Source organism: Bufo gargarizans, chromosome 4 (assembly GCF_014858855.1).
Source record: "Bufo gargarizans isolate SCDJY-AF-19 chromosome 4, ASM1485885v1, whole genome shotgun sequence".
Classification (NCBI taxonomy): Eukaryota; Metazoa; Chordata; class Amphibia; order Anura; family Bufonidae; genus Bufo; species Bufo gargarizans.
Window position 1 is genome coordinate 117,408,161 of NC_058083.1, and position 18,697 is coordinate 117,426,857.

Below are 18,697 nucleotides of genomic sequence, written 5' to 3' on the forward strand. Positions count from 1 at the left end.
CGCATGTATGCCCATTGCCACAAGTAGTGCTTGCAAATGCCAGCTCACTGACTGTTGTGAGCACGCGCTGGAACTCCACGTTCCACATGTTGGCCAGGCTTTGAGAGCAGCAGAGGGCAGTAGTGGAATACCAGCTGCAACATTGTCGTCACCTTTTCAGTCAGCTTCCACTCTTTACACAAGCGACGAGTGGGCATTAATGTCTGACCTCTGTGAGGTTTTGAGCAACTTTGAGGAATCAACACAGATGCTGAGCGGCGATAATGCTATTATCAGCATAACCATCCCACTTCTGTGTCTACTCAAACGCTCGCTGCTCACAATGAAGGCGGACACTCTGCATGTGGAAGAGGTGGAAATGGGGGAAGACAGTACACAGGGTGATAGCCAGACCACCCTCAGTTCGTCTTCTCAGTGCAAATTAGATCATGAGGAGGAGCAGGAGACGGTTGCCTCTGCTACAGAGGATAGTACCCATGAAAGTTTTATTCCATCTGTTCAGCATAGATGGGTAGAAGAGGAGGAAGAGGATGAGGAGATTGAGAGGCATCCAACTGATGAGGACAGCAAGGTCTTGTCTGTTGCTGATGTTAGGCTGACTTTCCTGTGACCCTCGCGTTGTACGCATTTTGGCCAACACCGATTACTGGTTGTTCACCCTTCTCGACCCCCGCTACAAAGAGAACTTCTCATCTTTAATTCCTGTGGTGGAGAGGATGAGTAAAATGGTGCAATACTAGAAGGTCCTTGAGGAAAAATTGCTCTCAAAATTTCCAGCTGACAACGCTGGCTGCAGAGTAAGTAGTTCCTTGGCCAACCGAGGAGGGGAGATGAGGGGAACACACAGCAGTTCCAACAAAGGCAGGACAACACTCTCCAAGGTCTGGGACAGTTTTATGACACCCCGCCAGCACCCTCAACCTGATGCGTGGCCTTGTGTCACAAGGAGGGAAACATTTTGGAAGATGGTGAAGGAGTACGTAGCAGATCGTTTCAGTATCCTCAGTAATCCCCGTGTGCCTATTGGGTGTCCAAGCTGGACACGTGGCTTGAACTGGCACTCTACGCCTTGGAGGTGCTGGCCTGCCACGCTGCCAGTGTTTTGTCAGAGCGTGTATTTAGTGCTGCTGGGGGCATAATAACTGATATGCCGCAGGCCCTCACCCACAAAATGTTTTAGAAGGTCAGCTCAGCAGCAGGCCCTCAACCATAATGTTTTAGATGATCAGCTCGGCAGCAGCCCCTCACCCACAAAATGTATTAGATGGTCAGCTCGGAAGCAGGCCCTCGCCCACAAAATGTTTTAGATGGTCAGTTCGGCAGCAGGTCCTCGCCTGCAAAATGTTTTAGATGGCCAGCTTGGCAGCAGGCACTCGCCCACAAAATTTATTAGATGGTCATCTCGTCAACAAGCCCTCGCCCACAAATTTTTTTTAAATGGTCAGCTCGGCAGCAGGCCCTCGTCCACAAAATGTTTTAGATGGTCAGCTCGGCAGCAGGCCCTCACCCACAAAATGTTTTTAGATGGTCAGTTCGGCAGCAGGTCCTCACCCACAAAATGTTTTAGATGGTCAGCTCGGCAGCAGGCACTCGGCCACAAAATGTTTTAGATTGTCAGCTCGTCAACAAGCCCTCGCCCACAAAATTTTTTAAATGGTCAGCTTGGCAGCAGGCCCTCGCCTACAAAATGTTTTAGGTGGTCAGCTGGGCAGCAGGCACTCGCCCACAAAATATATGAGATGGTCAGCTCGGCAGCAGGCCCTCGCCCACAATTTTTTTTAGATGGTCAGCTCGGCAGCAGGCCCTTGCTCACAAAACGTTTTAGGTGGTCAGCTCGGCAGCAGGCACTCACCCACAAAATTTATTAGATGGTCAGCTCGGCAGCAGGCCCTCGCCCACAATTTTTTTTAGATGGTCAGCTCAGCAGCAGGCCCTTGCTCCTAATGTTTTTGAGGGTCACCAGTCATAATTTTTCAAGAGTGTGTATGATGCCCTCTTTATGTGTAATAAATGGTATATTGGAGTGCCGATTCCTTGGAATTTTGTTAAAATGGCCACGGAGAGAGAAAGGCGCTCATAGGGTGAGTATTTCAAATAAACAGTGTCCTCCAAACACAGGCGGGTTAATTGTGCTCACCTGTTCAGGTTGCACAAATATTGGGCGCAACCACAATGAAGGCCAACTGAAGAAGTAACTGGTAACTGGTTGGTGCTGCCGATTCTGTCCGAAATCTCGTTAGGTGGGGGCCAGACCGCCAACCATATGAACAATTGTACTGGATCTCCAATGGACCATATGAGTCAAGTGAGCGTGTGGACATAAGGTGCAGGATCACAACCAGATGTAGAATGTCATGAAGGTTATTGGGAGACCATGCGTTTTGGGGTTCTACAGACCCCTTTATCAAGTCTGTGAGGCTGCAGAGGAAAGGAAACTGCCTGCACGTGGGGCGTCTGCTTTGCCTGAAGCTTCAGGCTTTATGAGTGTAAGGAGTCCCACTACCTGAACAATTGTACCACAATGTGAATGAGGCCCTCCTTCATGTGATATACAGGTTGTATCTGAGTGCCTCTTCCTTATAATTTTTGGCAGCACTTGCACTTTATATACAAGTAAATATACATAACAATTTTTACTCTAAAATCTTTTATTTTATTTTTGGTTTGGTGCGTATTATTGTCAGTCTATAAAAGTGGCGTACTATTTGGACAATATGGTTCCCAGCAGCGACCTGGGAGTCCAAGATGCATCCAGACATCCTCCCCATGCTGTTCCCGAACCATTTCAGTGGTGTTTCCATAATTTTTTTTACCTTTTCCTATGAACCAGACACCCTCCCCTCTTCAAAGCAGGGGGTGCCTGGTTTAATGCTCGGGTTCTTCCATTGACTTCCATTGTACTCGGGTGCTTGGTAAAGCATCCGAGCATCCCGGGGTGTTCTACTCGAGCACCCGATCACTTTGGTACTCGAACAACACTAGTTGGAACCTGAAGTTTTGGAAAATTCTAATTGAATTTGATTCTTTTAGAATTGATTTGTTCATCTCTACTTACAAGCAAATGGAGCGAAATTCGGCTATGCAGCAAATTGAATTTATCCTGTAATATGGATCCAATTCCACTATGTAGACGTGAATTCGCTCAACACTAGTAGTGTCACCAGCTCTACTTGGATTTTAATTGTATTCTCAACAGCCTCTGCTGGTCTGCTTATATGAATCAATTTTTTCCCCAAAACTGACCTTGGAGATTCTATATCCATGTTTAAAACTAGTGTTGAGCGCTAAAATTCGAATTAAGAATTTTAATCGCGAATATCGGCACTTTGAGAATTTGCAAATATTTGGAATATAGTGCTCTATATATTGGTTTTTTGAATATTCATAATTTTTTCCATCTGAACACATGATTCCTCCCTGCTTCTTGCTTGTGGGCTTGTCAAGCAACTTAAGCAGGGAGGAATCATAATTTCAGATGGAAAAAAAATGATGAATATTCTAAAAAACTAATATATAGCACTATATATTTTTTTAGATGACTACTGCACTGAAAATTGCCTTTCAGAGGGCTGGTCCAATCAAAGAAAAGGGCACAAATACATAGGATATAAGGAAACTGAAAATAATCACAGAAAAATCTAAATCAGAGCTGGTTCTCGCAAAGAACTGTTCTTTTGAAGAGAATGGAGCAGATTTGTTATGACTGGTATTTTCTACGGTTATTTGGATGCTCACGCCTCTTTATAAATATGGCACAACTTCCTGCAGTCTATGCACCAGCTGGCTAGGATTTGAGTTATAATTATGACAGGTTCAGGTGTAAATTATAGTAAACCTGCTGAGCTGTGAGTGAGTGACCCACTGACTCCCACTGAATCCCTATACATCACAAATTATAGCTCAACTATGGACTGTGCATTAATTTGCTATAAAAATTGGCATGAATGTTGTTTTTTTATTTTTAAACCTACCCAATTGAATGTAAATGTAAAACAACTGTAAATCCAGCTGAAAAGCAAATTCTCTTTCTGGGCTGATGCCATTGCTGTTGTGGCATCCCTACAATCATTACAGGACTAGGGGGTTTCTTTTGTCCTTGGCATCTCCAAAGCTTTTTATTCAGAATGTATACTGTATACCTAACCTACTTGCTATAGCCCCTAAACCAAAATTGAAAGAGTGAAGTCAACAAATGTGCAAGAAAAAAAAACTGTTAAACATTTTTATTTTGTTCAGAACCCATTAGTGTTTTAAATATTATATTTTTCCAGTATTCAGGCTAAATTGATTATGTTTGATGTTGATTATGTATCCAAAGTGACTTCCAGCATACAGGTGTCTGAGAGGCAAATCCATGATTGTCCTCGGAACATAGGGTCAGATGGCTCTATAAATATGTCACATCTGACTCCCTCTCCAGTAAATACATGAACTGTAAATGTAATATTACTATAACGTGTTTACAACAGATACCAAAAAGTGTATTCAGGTCCAGACAACTTCAATGCAACACATCATCATCAACAGTAATGGCAGGAACCTGAAGTTTCAAAGTTCAATAACTTTCATAAACAATTTCTTTGTGAATAACACTGAATTGGATTCCAGATGTTGGCGGGTCTGGCTTGAGAAAAATGTAACAGTTTATATTTTGAGTGATACAATCACTTTCATCCTTTTTCACAGCTGAGTAAACAGAATAAGCTAAACAATCGTAATAACTATTTTCCTACTAAATATCTGGATTTCTGTATTAGAACATGGGACAAATCAAGGCCAATGTACAAATCAGCCAGATGTGACACAATGTCATTGGAAATTATGGAATTAATACATAATCCAATAGACACTAAACTCCCTGGTGAGGATTTATCTATTTTATCTTAGTTAGTAATGGCTGGGGATCCGTCTGTGCAGTTCTACTGATTCTGCACACTTGGGTAATATTACCCTGGTGAACATTTGCCTAGATATACTAATCTGTAGATGGCTAAAATCTCTGATGCAAACTAGTGCAATTTTGGCACAATGTGCCGCTACACATCGGGTGGGTTTTATAATATCCAATAATTATTTATTCAAATCAACTTTATTATACCACTTGTATCCTCCATACTTTATTGACACAAGGTTTCTTTGGGAAAAAGCAGTATTCCATTAGAGAAAAATAATAAAAACCTTACATAAGTGATATTGTCTAGATTCACATAAGTCCAGAACCACCTGCATCATTGAGCTTTCTTAACTTTTCATTTGTTGCGCACTTGGCGGGCATATTCCCAGAGCATAGCGCACAAGCATTGGAGCAGCATATGGCACTCGCCACACGACGTTTCGAGTCAAGTGTATGCTTTCATCACGTTACCCAAACATCAAATCTCATGATGCAAAATGCAAATATTAAATCTTATAAAATCAATTAAATAAAACAACATAAATAATAGATACCTAATGATATGCCTCACGACGCTAGATCCATAAGAGCTCCCTTTGCAGCAATCCTCCTAACATTAATTTCCACAAGTGTCCACCTGTTATAATACCTGCCATCTGAGATCATTAACATTCTGATTATTCTCTCTAAAATGTCTAGCAAGGGTAGTTACAACCCGTTTTTTCCTATCTTCCTTATCTTTCTAATTTCTTTATTTTGTCTCTCTTTATACAGCTTAATATTAGATTTATGTTCATGTAGCCTTACTTTTTGCTTTTCCCATGTAACATTTGCCACATGGCTATTTTGGTAAATACACATATCACTAACTTAGTATTACAAGTGCAAAAATGTTTCAGTTGAGTTTTTATTACCCACATCCCCTTTTATAACCAAGTTACTGTGCTGACAATTAAGACATGGAAAGGATAGAGAAAAAAAGGTAAATTTTTATATAATACTAAGTCAGTGAAAATAAAGAAGTGTAGTGATGAGTGGCAGGGACAATATTCGAATTTGTGATATTTCACAAATATTTGGGTGAATATATTCGCGAATTCGAGAGTTTGTTATCTCCAGTCATTATTTCCTTGATTGCGGAAATCGGCAATTGAAAAATTTGCGATTAAAATTCGCATTACGAAAATTCACACTACTCCTAAAGTCAAAGATATTGCAGCCTTCTCATTGGCCCACAAGCTAGAAGCAGGGAGGGATCATGTGTACTGAGTTAAAAAAAAAATCTCAAATATTCAAAATTACGTATATATATATATATATATATATATCACTATATTCTAAATATTCGCGAATTCTCAAAGTGAGAATATTTGCGATAAAAATTAGCAATTTGAATATTCGTGATCAACACTAAAGAAGTGTATAAGGTGCACACTTTGTGTACTGTTGCAATAATAATCATAATTGACATAGCATCAACATACAGTATTCTGCAGCGCTTTACAATTAGGGAAATAGGAAACAATCAAGTAATGAGACAAAAGCAGAGGTCCCTGACCAAAACAACTTCTTTCAATATATATGTAATAGGCAGAGTGACATACGTACTTGGTGCTGATTTTGTATAGTGGTTAGGGACCAGCCCCGTGTGGCGGCATTGAGAATATGAATAAATCTGCTTGAGAGCAACAACCAGCTAGTATCTGAGCTTACACAGATATGTGAAAAGGGCAGCAAGTAAAGGGCATAGCAGCTGAGAGTGGAGTGAAGATATTGCCAATTAAGGTGTGTTGCGTATTGGCCATGGACTTTGGTTGTTGTTGAAAAGTGTTAGGTGTTAATAACGAAAATAACGAATATAGCGCTATATTCTCTATATTCCTTAATTCTAGCAAGCCAATAGGAAAGTTGCCTATGGACAGCTCTAATTTGGATTCGCAATGCGAGATTATAACTTTGCCTATTTTTTGCAATAACTAGAATAATGACTCAGTATTCTATTTATTGCAAAAAATAGGCAAAGTAATATTCTCGCATTGCGAATCAAACTTAGAGCTGTCCATAGGCAACTTTCCTTTTGGCTTGCTAGAATTAACGAATATAGAGAATATAGCGCTATATTCGTTATCTTCGTTAATTCTAGATAGCCAACCAATAGGAAAGTTGCCTCATGCAGTTGAGCTCACAATACGTGAATAATAAAATCGCATATTATTCGTGATAAATAGAATAATGACAAATATTCGATTTCGACGAATATATGATGAATATTCAATTGAATATTCGCTAAATATTGCGAAATCGAATATGGCACCTCCCGCTCATCACTATTGTTGAATTAAAGAGGTTTTCCGAGACTTTCTACTGATAACCTATCCCCAGGTCATCATTATCTAATCGGTGGGTCTGAAACCCCAGCACTATGAATCTACAATGTAGAAAATAAAAAAGAAGAAAAAACATGGAATAAAAAGATGTGTTCAAACTTTTGACTGCTACTGTTTATAACATCAAACAATATTTTTCCCTAAAAAAAAATCCCACTCACCTCGTATCAAAATCTCATATACACAACTATAGCACATGGAATACCAACAATAGTCAAACACATGGATATAAATCACAATGGGGCTGGTGCTTACAAGGCACTTTTATATCCTCTGCACTAGAATCCACAGATAAAATGCATGATAATGATGATGATGATTATAATAATTTATTATTATAACTGGGTCATATGTCACTTGAAGGATATGTCACTGCTGCATCCTCACATGTAACATAGTAACATAGTACATAAGGCCGAAAAAAGTCAATTGTCCATCTAGTTCGGCCTGTCATCCTGCAAGTTGATCCAGAGGAAAGCAAAAAAATTAACTGAGGTAGAAGCCAATTTTCCCCACTTTAGGGGAATAAAAAATTCCTTCCCAACTCCAACCAGGCAATCAGAATAACTCCCTGGATCAACGACCCCTTTCTGGTAGCTATAGCCTGTAATATTATTACGCTCCAGAAATACATCCAGGCCCCTCTTGAATTCCTTTATTGTACTCACCATCAGCACCTCCTCAGGCAGATAGTTCTATAGTCTCACTGCTCTTACCGTAAAGAATCCTCTGCTATGTTAGTGTACAAACCTTCTTTCCTCCAGACGCAGAGGATGTCCCCTCGTCACAGTCACAGTCCTGGGGATAAATAGATGATGGGATAGATCTCTGTACTGACCCCTGATATATTTATACATATTAATTTTTTTTCTAAAGTGAATAACCCTAATTTTGATAATCTTTCAGGGTACTGTAGTTGCCCCATTACAGTTATTACTTTAGTTGCCCTCCTCTGGACCCTCTCCAGCTCTGCTATGTCTGCCTTTTTTACAGGAGCCCAGAACTGTACACAGTACTCCATGTGTGGTCTGACTAGCGATTTGTAAAGTGGTAGGACTATGTTCTTATCACAGGCATGTATGCCCCTTTTGATGCAACACATTATCTTATTGGCCTGGGCAGCAGCTGCCTGACACTGGTTTTTGCAGCTTATTTTGCTGTTTATTAAAATTCCTAGATCCTTTTCCATATCAGTGTTACCGAGTGTTTTACCATTAAGTATGTACGGGTGCACTTGCATTATTCCTTCCCATGTGCATAACTTTACATTTGTCAGTATTAAACCTCATCTGCCACTTATCTGCCCAAGCCTCCAATCTATCCAGATCCCTCTGTAGTAGTATACTGTCATCTTCAGTGTTAATTACTTTACACAGTTTAGTGTCATCTGCAAAAATGTATACTTTACTATGCAAGCCTTCTACAAGATCATTAATCAATATATTGAAGAGAATAGGGCCCAATACTGACCCCTGAGGTACCCCACTAGTGACAGTGACCCAATCTGAGTGTGTACCATTAATAACCACCCTCTGTATTCTATCATTGAGCCAGTTACTTAGAAACATAGAAACATAGAATGTGTCGGCAGATAAGAACCATTTTGCCCATCTAGTCTGCCCATTATACTTACCCACATGCAGACGTTTTCTCCCAGTCCTAGCATTCTCATTTTATATAGTAACCTTTTATGTGGTACAGTGTGATATGCTTTGGAGAAGTCCAGATATACAACATCCATTGATTCGCCGCTGTCAAGTCTCAAATTTACCTCCTTATAGAAACTGATTAATGTAGCTTGGCATGACCGATCCCTCATAAATAGGGATGAGCGAACCCGAACTGTATAGTTCGGGTTCGTACCGAATTTTGGGGTGTCCGTGACACGGAGCCGAACCCGGACATTTTCGTAAAAGTCCAGGTTCGGGTTCGGTGTTCGTCGCTTTCTTGGCGCTTTTTGAAAGGCTGCAAAGCAGCCAATCAACAAGCGTCATACTACTTGCCCCAAGAGGCCGTCACAGCCATGCCTACTATTGGCATGGCTGTGATTGGCCAGAGCACCATGTGACCCAGCCACTATTTAAGCTGGAGTCACGTAGCACCGCACGTCACTCTGCTCTGATCAGCATAGGGAGAGGTTGCAGCCGCGACGTTAGGGCGAGATTAGGCAGTAATTAACTCCTCCAAAAGACTTCATTCAGAGATCGATCTGCAGCTGTGGATGATTGAACTGCTGCTATTGAATTGCTCACTGTTTTTAGGCTGCCCAGAGCGTTTTTCAGTCACTTTTTTCTGGGGTGATCGGCGGCCATTTTGTGTCTTGTGGTGTGCCAGCACAAGCTGCCACCAAGTGCATTTAACCCTCAATGGTGTGGTTGTTTTTTGGCTAAATCCTACATCAGGGTGAAGCTGTCACACCAAGTGCATTTAACCAGCAATAGTCTGTTTATTTTTTGGCCATATACTACATCAGGGGCAAGCTGTCACCAAGTGCATTTAACCCTCAATGGTGTGGTTGTTTTTTGGCTAAATCCTACATCAGGGTCAAGCAGTCACACCAAGTGCATTTAACCAGCAATAGTCTGTTTATTTTTTGGCCATATACTACATCAGGGGCAAGCTGTCACCAAGTGCATTTAACCCTCAATGGTGTGGTTGTTTTTTGGCTAAATCCTACATCAGGGTCAAGCAGTCACACCAAGTGCATTTAACCAGCAATAGTCTGGTTATTTTTTGGCCATATACTACATCAGGGGCAAGCTGTCACCAAGTGCATTTAACCCTCAATGGTGTGGTTGTTTTTTGGCTAAATCCTACATCAGGGTCAAGCTGTCACACCAAGTGCATTTAACCAGCAATAGTCTGGTTATTTTTTGGCCATATACTACATCAGGGGCAAGCTATGCCTGTCACCAAGTGCATTTTACCCTCAATAGTGTGGTTGGTCAAGCTGTCACACCAAGTGCATTTAACCATCAATAGTGTGGTTATTTTTTGGCCATATCCCAGTCTAATTCTGTCAGTAAACGTATACCTGTCACCCAGCGCCTAAATACTAGGCCTCAAATTTATATCCAGCTAAATCTGTCATTACTGCTGTGGCTGGTCAAGTTATTTAGTGTCCGTCAAAGCACATTTTTTGTTCTGGGTTGAAATACATAGTAACATAGTAACATAGTACATAAGGCCGAAAAAAGACATTTGTCCATCCAGTTCGGCCTGTCATCCTGCAAGTTGATCCAGAGGAAGGCAAAAAAACCCTGTGAGGTAGAAGCCAATTTTCCTCACTTTAGGGGAATAAAAATTCCTTCCCGACTCCAATCAGGCAATCAGAATAATCTCTCTCTAGTAGCTATAGCCTGTAATATTATTATGCTCCAGAAATACATCCAGGCCCCTCTTGAATTCCTTTATTGTACTCACCATCACCACCTCCTCAGGCAGAGAGTTCCATAGTCTCACTGCTCTTACCGTAAAGAATCCTCTTCTATGTTTGTGTACAAACCTTCTTTCCTCCAGACGCAGAGGATGTCCCCTCGTCACAGTCACCGTCCTGGGAATGAATAGATGATGGGATAGATCTCTGTACTGACCCCTGATATATTTATACATATTAATTAGATCTCCTCTCAGTCGTCTTTTTTCTAAAGTGAATAACCCTAATTTTGATAATCTTTCAGGGTACTGTAGTTGCCCCATTCCAGTTATTACTTTAGTTGCCCTCCTCTGGACCCTCTCCAGCTCTGCTATGTCTGCCTTGTTCACTGGAGCCCAGAACTGTACACAGTACTCCATGTGTGGTCTGACTAATGATTTGTAAAGTGGTAGGACTATGTTCTCATCACGGGCATCTATGCCCCTTTTGATGCAACCCATTATCTTATTGGCCTTGGCAGCAGCTGCCTGACACTGTTTTTGCAGCTTAGTTTGCTGTTTATTAAAATTCCTAGATCTTTTTCCATGTCAGTGTTACCGAGTGTTTTACCATTTAATAAGTACGGGTGACTTGCATTATTCCTTCCCATGTGCATAACTTTACATTTGTCAGTGTTAAACCTCATCTGCCACTTATCTGCCCAAGCCTCCAATCTATCCAGATCCCTCTGTAGTAGTATACTGTCCTCATCAGTGTTAATTACTTTACACAGTTTAGTGTCATCTGCGAAAATTGATATTTTGCTATGCAAGCCTTCTACAAGATCATTAATAAATATATTGAAGAGAATAGGGCCCAATACTGACCCCTGAGGTATCCCACTAGTGACAGTGACCCAATCTGAGTGCGTACCGTTAATAACCACCCTCTGTTTTCTATCACTGAGCCAGTTACTTACCCACATACAGATGTTTTCTCCCAGTCCGAGCATTCTCATTTTATATACTAACCTTTTATGTGGTACAGTGTCAAATGCTTTGGAGAAGTCCAGATATACGACATCCATTGATTCGCCGCTGTCAAGTCTAGAACTTACCTCCTCATAGAAACTGATTAAATTTGTTTGACATGACCGATCCCTCACGAAGCCATGCTGATATGGTGTTATTTGCTTTTTTCCGTTAAGATGCTCTAACATAGCATCTCTCAGAAAACCTTCAAACAGTTTACCCACAACAGATGTTAAACTTACCGGCCTATAGTTTCCAGGCTCTGTTTTTGGACCCTTTTTGAATATTGGCGCCACATTTGCCATGCGCCAATCCTGTGGGACATTCCCTGTCAATATAGAATCTGCAAATATTAGAAATAAGGGTCTGGCTATGACATTACTTAATTCCCTTAGGATACGGGGGTGTATGCCATCCGGTCCTGGCGATTTGTCTATTTTAATCTTTTTAAGTCGCTGTTGCACTTCTTCCTGGGTCAGGCAGGACACTTTTAATGGGGAATTTATTTCAACATTCGGCATGTCATCTGACAGTTTATTTTCCTCAGTGAATACATTGGAGAAAAAAATATTTAACAGCTTTGCTTTCTCCTCGTCGCTCTCTGCGACTCCCCCCTCATTACTCTTTAACGGGCCGACACCTTCAGATTTATACTTTTTAACATTTATATAATTGAAGAACATTTTAGGGTTAGTTTTACTCTCTTTGGCAATTAATCTCTCAGTCTCTAGTTTGGCTGCTTTTATTTGTTTTTTACATGTTTATTTTTTTCCTTATAGTTTTTCAGTGCTTCCGTGCTACCTTCCTGTTTTAGTGTTTTATATGCTTTCTTTTTGTCATTTATTGCTTTCTTTACAGTTCTGTTTATCCACATTGGTTTCTTTTTGTTCCTTAACCTTTTATTCCCATACGGTATGTACCTCTCACAATGAGATTTTAGGATGCTTTTAAAGATATCCCATTTTGTGGCTGTATTTTTATTTGTGAGGACTTTATCCCATTTAGTTAGGCCTATGGCCTCTCTTAGTTGGCTGAATTTAGCTTTTTTGAAGTTTGGTATTTTTGTTCCTCCCTGTAGAAACGCTCTTTTGAATGATAATTGGAAGGTTATTACTTCGTGGTCACTATTTCCCAGGTGTCCCCCAACCTGCACGTCTGTTGTTCTGTCAGGCCTATTGGTTAATACTAAGTCCAGTATGGCCGTCCCTCTAGTCGGGTCCTGAACCAGTTGGGAGAGGTAATTGTCTTCGGTTATTGCCAAGAACCTGTTTCCTTTATGAGATATACAAGTTTCAGTTTCCCAGTCTATATCTGGGTAGTTGAAGTCCCCCATAATAACCACCTCATTATGATTTGCCGCCTCGTCTATCTTGTTTAGTAGTAGATTTTCTGTGGACTCTGGTATATTAGGTGGTTTATAGTAAACTCCTATTAGTAATTTATTATTGTTTTTAGCGCCATGTATCTCTACCCACAGTGACTCCACATATTCATGTCCCTCACTTATATCTTCCCGGAGTGTGGGCTTTAGACAGGACTTTACATAAAGGCAGACCCCTCCCCCTCTCCGGTTTTGACGATCCTTTCTAAACAGGCTGTAACCCTGTACATTAACTGCCCAGTCATAGCTATCATCCAGCCATGTCTCAGTTATTCCCACTATGTCATAGTTCTCCTCACACATCACTAATTCCAGTTCACCAGTTTTATTAGTCAGGCTTCTGGCATTAGTATACATACATTTGAGAGATTTATGTATATTTTTCACTCTACACCTTTTCTTTCTGAACTGTTCTAGTCCCTCCTTCCGTTCATCCCCCAGTCTCACTACCTTGCCCCCGGTCTCTATCTGCACTATCTTCCCATTCTATAACATAATTACCCTCCCCCCCAGTCCCTAGTTTAAACACTCCTCCAACCTTCTAGCCATCTTCTTCCCCAACACAGCTGCCCCTTCCCCATTGAGGTGCAGCCCGTCCCTACGATAGAGCCTGTAGCCGATAGAGAAGTCGGCCCAGTTCTCCAGGAACCCAAACCCCTCGTTCCTACACCAGTTCTTGAGCCACTTGTTAATTTCCCTAATCTCCCGCTGCCTCTCTTGTGTGGCCCGTGGTACAGGTAGTATTTCGGAAAATACTACCTTTGAGGTCCTTGCCCTCAGCTTTTGACCTAAATCCCTGAAATCATTTTTAAGGACTCTCCACCTACCCCTAACTTTGTCATTGGTTCCGATATGGACCATGACCGCTGGATCTTCTCCAGCCCCTCCCAGTAATCTGTCAACCCGATCTGCGATGTGTCGAACTCTAGCGCCAGGAAGACAGCACACTGTTCGGCGATCACGGTCTTTGTGACAGATTTCCCTATCTGTTCCCCTAATAATTGAGTCTGCCACTACCAGCACCTGTCTGGCCTGCCCTGCTCTCCTGGTCCCCTGCTTACCGGTGCTGGCATTCCCCTGACTGGCAGAGGAAGTGTCCAGCTGCGGCAGTGCCATCCCTGGACTGACCTCCCCCTCATCTGCCAAACGTGCAAACTTGTTGGGGTGTGTCAGATCAGGGCTAGCCTCCCTGGCACTCTTCCCTCTACCCCGCTTTCTAACTGCTACCCAGCTAGCTACCTCACTTTCCTCAGCCTTACGGCATACATATTAGGACATCGTCAGACATCATCCACAACTCCATCCTCCGTCAGGCAAAACTCCATCAGCCCTCAGACATCAGACAAAACTCCGTTCTCCGTCAGGCAAAACTCCATAAGACATCAGACAAAACTCCGTCCTACGTCAGGCAAAACTCCATCAGCCCTCAGACATCAGACAAAACTCCGTCCTCCGTCAGGCAAAACTCCATCAGACATCAGACAAAACTCCGTCCTCCGTCAGACAAAACTCCATCAGCCCTCAGACATCAGACAAAACTCCGTCCTCCGTCACCCAAAACTCCATCAGACCTCAGACATCAGACAAAACTCCGTCCTCCATCAGGCAAAACTCCATCAGACCTCAGACATCAGACAAAACTCCGTCCTCCGTCACCCAAAACTCCATCAGACCTCAGACATCAGACAAAACTCCGTCCTCCGTCACCCAAAACTCCATCAGACCTCAGACATCAGACAAAACTCCGTCCTCCATCAGGCAAAACTCCATCAGACCTCAGACATCAGACAAAACTCCGTCCTCCGTCACCCAAAACTCCATCAGTCCTCAGACATCAGACAAAACTCCGTCCTCCGTCACCCAAAACTCCATCAGACCTCAGACATCAGACAAAACTCCGTCCTCCATCAGGCAAAACTCTATCAGACCTCAGACAAAACTCCGTCCTCCGTCACCCAAAACTCCATCAGACCTCAGACATCAGACAAAACTCCGTCCTCCGTCACCCAAAACTCCATCAGACCTCAGACATCAGACAAAACTCCGTCCTCCGTCAGGCAAAACTCCATCAGACCTCAGACATCAGCTAAACTCTGTCCTCCCTCAGACATCAGCCAAAACTCCATCCTCCCTAACTCAAAATACGCCCTACTACACACACTCTTCACCTGACAGAGCTGCTAGCTGCTGGAGAGGCAAAGGACCTGTGATGACGTCATGACCATGTGACGAGTCACGTGTGTGGGAGGGGTCAGATGTGCACAGCAGCTGGTAGAGTGTACAGAACAGTAGCCATCAAATAGAGCTCTGCACTAGAGATGTGTGTGTAACCTGCATGTAGCAGAGCTGTGTACTGTGTTACAGAAATGTATGTGTAACCTGCATGTAGCAGAGCTGTGTACTGTGTTACAGAGATGTATGTGTAACCTGCAGGTAGCAGATCTGTATGTGTAACCTGCAGGTAGCAGAGCTGTGTACTGTGTAGCAGATCTGTATGTGTAACCTGCAGGTAGCAGAGCTGTGTACTGTGTTACAGAGATGTACGTGTAACCTGCAGGTAGCAGAGCTGTGTACTGTGTAGCAGATCTGTATGTGTAACCTGCATGTAGCAGAGCTGTGTACTGTGTAGCAGAGCTGTATGTGTAACCTGCATGTAGCAGAGCTGTGAACTGTGTAGCAGAGCTGTATGTGTAACCTGCATGTAGCAGAGCTGTGAACTGTGTAGCAGAGCTGTATGTGTAACCTGCATGTAGCAGAGCTGTGTACTGTGTTACAGGAATGTATGTGCAACCTGCAGGTAGCAGTGCTGTGTACTGTGTAGCAGAGCTGTACGTGTAACCTGCATGTAGCAGTGCTGTGTACTGTGTAGCAGAGCTGTATGTGTAACCTGCATGTAGCAGAGCTGTGTACTGTGTTACAGGGATGTATGTGCAACCTGCAGGTAGCAGTGCTGTGTACTGTGTAGCAGAGATGTGTACTGTGTTACAGAGATGTGTGTGTAACCTGCATGTAGCAGAGCTGTGTACTGTGTATATAGAGCAGTGTGTGTAACAGCATGTAGCAGAGCTGTGTACTGTGTTACAGAGATGTGTGTGTAACCTGCATGAAGAAGTGCTGTGTACTGTGTAGCAGAGCTGTATGTGTAACCTGCATGTAGCAGAGCTGTGTACTGTGTTACAGGGATGTATGTGCAACCTGCAGGTAGCAGAGCTGTGTACTGTGTTACAGAGATGTGTGTGTAACCTGGGAACTATAAAAAAGTGTAAAAAAACCCCATAAATATTCATATCACCCCCCTTTTCCCAAAATTAAAATAAAAGACACATCATGGGTTTCGCAATGTGTAAAAACGCCCATTGTATAAAAATATATTCCCCATACGGCAAACAGCTAAACAGAAAAAAAAAAAGAGTCCAAATGTCCGATTTGCCGTTTTTGGTCACTTCATTTGCTACAAAAATGTAAATAAAAAGTGATCAAAAAGTCTTAAACACCCCAGAATGGTATCAGTAAAAAGTTTAGATTGCCCCGCAAAAAATGAGCCCCGACCCAGCTCCGTACACATAATTACAAAAAAGTTATGGGGCTCAAAATATGGCGACAAAAAAAATCGGATATTTTAAATTTTTTATCACTATTAAAACGCAAGAAAAACTATACATATAAGGTATTGCCGGATTCGATCTGACCTGTAGAATAAAAGTAACCAGTCAGTTTTATCGCACATCGAATGTTGTAAATAAAAATCACGTAAAACTGTGGTGGAATTGCTTTTTTTTTTTCAACAGGAAGAATGGGCAATTTTACCATCTGAGAAAATAAAGAGCCTCATCCACAACTACCACAAAAGACTTCAAGCTGTCATTGATGTTAAAGGGGGCAATACATGGTATTAATAACTGGGGTGTGTAAACTTCTGACCAGGGTCATTTGGGGAGTTTGTGTTGTGATTATGATTTATAAAGAGTAAACACCATAAATGGCTTCAGCCGACCACTAACCATGAGCGAGAGAGAAGTGTCTGTGGTATCAATCATATTCTCTGAACAATGGTTAAAGGGGTATCCTCATCTTAATGATCACTGTTACATCTGTTAATGATTTGACAGTGATAATTTTTCTAAATACATTTTATTACCCAATTCCCATCCTTTTTTAGAAAATAAGTCCCCTCTTACCTGATGTTGTCTTTGGTCTCCCCTGGTCACGGCCACCTCTCCTGTCGAATCCAGCCAGGCCACGCTTGCGCAGAAGACGGAAAATTCTCTCCCGGCTGGGCCGCGCAATGTCCTGAACGCGCATGCAGCCGCACATGCGCCATGATGACTTCTTCCTGGCCAGTATAGTACAGAGCCGCGAATGCGCACACCGACTCTGTACTATACAGGCCAGGAATAAGTCACCATGGCACATGCGCGGCGCTGTGCGCGTTCAGGACATTGCGCGGCCCGGCCGGGAGAGAATCTTCAGTCTTCTGCGCAAGCGCGGCCCGGCCGGGAGAAGAATACAGGAAGTGAACGTCACGCTCAAGGAAGGCAAGTATGAAAAAGGGAAGATGAAAATACCCCTTTAAGAAATCATAAATTCTGCAAGGGTATGTAAACTTATCAGCACAACTGTAAGTAGCTCTGTGATATAAATCTGTGGAATATGGGAAGCACAAGAGGATGTGCACCTTAAATCCCATCTTTGTAAGGCCTCTTGCACATGGTCGCTGTGTGCCTGTGGTCGTATTGTGGACCACATACTGCGGTTCCGCAATACACAGGGCACCAGCCATGTGCATCCCTCATCCGTGATGTCGACCCATTCACTTGAACGGAACAGAAACACGGATCGGATCCCCACAGAAGCACTACAGAGTGCTTCCGTGGTGTTTCTGGCCATCCCTCCGCACAGCAAAAAAGTAGAACATATTCACGGACCCATTCAAGTTGAATGGGTCTGGATCTGTCCCGGCCGCTGCACGCATGTTGCCCGTGCATTGGGGACTGCAAATTGCTGTCCCCAATGCACGGAATGGACCAACAACGTTCATGTGCAAGAGGCCTAACACTTGTGATCTGTGTGAAGCGGCATATATGCATTCATGTTGCATGTATTTATTAATTAGGGCTACCAATTCTGAGTAACTCGGAGTGACAGGAGATTTACAGAATCAGATTTTTTTTTTTTGTCGTCATATTTTGAGCTCTATAACTTTTTGGGAATTATGTGTACAGAGCTGGATGGGGGCTCATTTTTTGCAGGGCAATCTAAACTTTTTACTGATACCATTCTGGGGTGTTTAAGACTTTTTGATCACTTTTTATTTACATTTTTGTAGCAAATGAAGCGACCAAAAACGGCGAATCGGACATTTGGACTCTTTTTTGCCGTTTGCCGTATGGGGAATATATTTTTATACAATGGGTGTTTTTACACATTGCGACACCCATGATGTGTATTTTTTTAGTTCTTTTATTTTCATTTTGGGAAAAGGGGGGTGATCTGAATTTTTATGTTTTATTTTACACTTTTTTATAGTTCCCAGGTTACACACACATCTCTGTTACACAGTAAAAAGCTCTGCTACATGCGGTTACACACACATCTCTGTAACACAGTACACAGCACTGCTACATGCAGGTTGCACATACATCCCTGTAA